The sequence below is a fragment of the Chaetura pelagica genome, unplaced genomic scaffold (assembly GCF_000747805.2).
Source record: "Chaetura pelagica isolate M959 unplaced genomic scaffold, ChaPel_1.0 scaffold159, whole genome shotgun sequence".
Lineage (NCBI taxonomy): Eukaryota > Metazoa > Chordata > Aves > Apodiformes > Apodidae > Chaetura > Chaetura pelagica.
The window spans coordinates 6,234,525-6,236,353 of NW_009954555.1; positions in this window are offsets into that span (position 1 = coordinate 6,234,525).

Sequence of the window (1,829 nt, forward strand, 5' to 3'; positions counted from 1 at the left end):
AGGAATGCCCAGGGTAAATATCCATGTTTTCGTAAAGTAAAGTTTTGAAGTAATGTGCATTACACCACCACATGCTTGAGGAAGAGTTCTTTCTACTTCAGGACACCCAAAGAATTGGTTTCAATTTTCTGCCAGTTCCAAAAAAAATTTTTTCTTGACCATCATTCCTTCAAACAGCTTGGAAACAGTTCTTTCCAGGGTTGAGCAGCAGCTGTGGGCACTGAGACCCCATCATGGTCCTGATCAGCCTCACCTGCGCCTTCTCAGCACCCTCCACCTATGGCCCAGGACCTCCATATAAGCTGAGGCTTAGGCCCTGCTTTTGTCTGATGAATCTCACTTGTTGAGGGAACTTCACGGTTTGACTTTGGACCTGCCTCAGCTTCAGGGCTGCTGGATTGATGACTGGACTGCTGCCTGAAGGTGCTGCTGCCACAGGCCCTGCTTGGCTCTCCTTGCTCAGGTATGTGGGGCTGTGGGCTTTGGTGCTTTGGGCTCTGTGGTTGTGGAGAAGCTGCTGCTGTTGCTCCTTGCCAGTCTGTGGCACTGTGTTTGCTCTTTGACGGAGCAGGATTTGGTGCTGGGCAATAGAGTGACATTTGCTGGCTCTAGAGCTGTCAGCAAGGATACTTTCTGCTCTTTAGTTGGCAGCATTTTAGTTCTCAAAGACTGTGGATTTTGCTTCTAGAATTTAGGAATTTATGAATTGCTGAACTCTTAAAAGGCATATTTCTGTTGAGGTTTTTGTAGTTACAGCTCTTCTTTAAGCTGTTTGGTTTCTCTGTGAAGTTTCATTGCGTTATTTTGGGAGACTGGTCTCTAGTTTCAAAACCACCTTTTAAATTGCACACCTTGCACACAAACTACTGTCAACTCTAGGAGTTGCCTACTTTTGTAGATAGAAATATTTTAAAGTTATAGTGAGTTCTAAGAAAGTGTTGCTTCCACATACACACAGCTCTAGTCTTGGACTCCCAGTTTCTTTTTTTTTTATGTTTTTATGTAAATTGGAAAAAGCCCTCACTCTGAAGTCACCTTCTAGGCAGGATAGTGATGGGCACACGAAGCAAGTTGCCTTGGGCAGAGATGAATCTGACCACCGATTAGAACGGTGTCATTTGCATTTTTAACATCAAATCTGCTGTATGTGGGGAACTGCAGTCCAAGAGAGCCAGCAACACAGCACACATCAGTGCTTGCTTCTCTTCGTGATCTTGTGTTGTTTGCTCTTCCACTGCCTTTTGACAAACTACTGTCAACTCTAGGAGTTGCCTACTTTTGTAGATAGAAATATTTTAAAGTTATAGTGAGTTCTAAGAAAGTGTTGCTTCCACATACACACAGCTCTAGTCTTGGACTCCCAGTTTCTTTTTTTTTTATGTTTTTATGTAAATTGGAAAAAGCCCTCACTCTGAAGTCACCTTCTAGGCAGGATAGTGATGGGCACACGAAGCAAGTTGCCTTGGGCAGAGATGAATCTGACCACCGATTAGAACGGTGTCATTTGCATTTTTAACATCAAATCTGCTGTATGTGGGGAACTGCAGTCCAAGAGAGCCAGCAACACAGCACACATCAGTGCTTGCTTCTCTTGGTGATCTTGTGTTGTTTGCTCTTCCACTGCCTTTTGCAGAGGAGCACTCTACCTTCCTTTTGGTTGTGCAGAAGGGAATGCTTGTACAGGGAAACTGGGGATACTGCAGCTCTAGGATCCTGTATGGGCTTACAGAGACATAAGCTTTGTCATCAATTTTAAAATAATTCCCTTGAGGCAAAATTAAGAGGGTTTTGGTTTTTGTTCTTCCTTCCTCCTCGAAGAACTGCGGAGC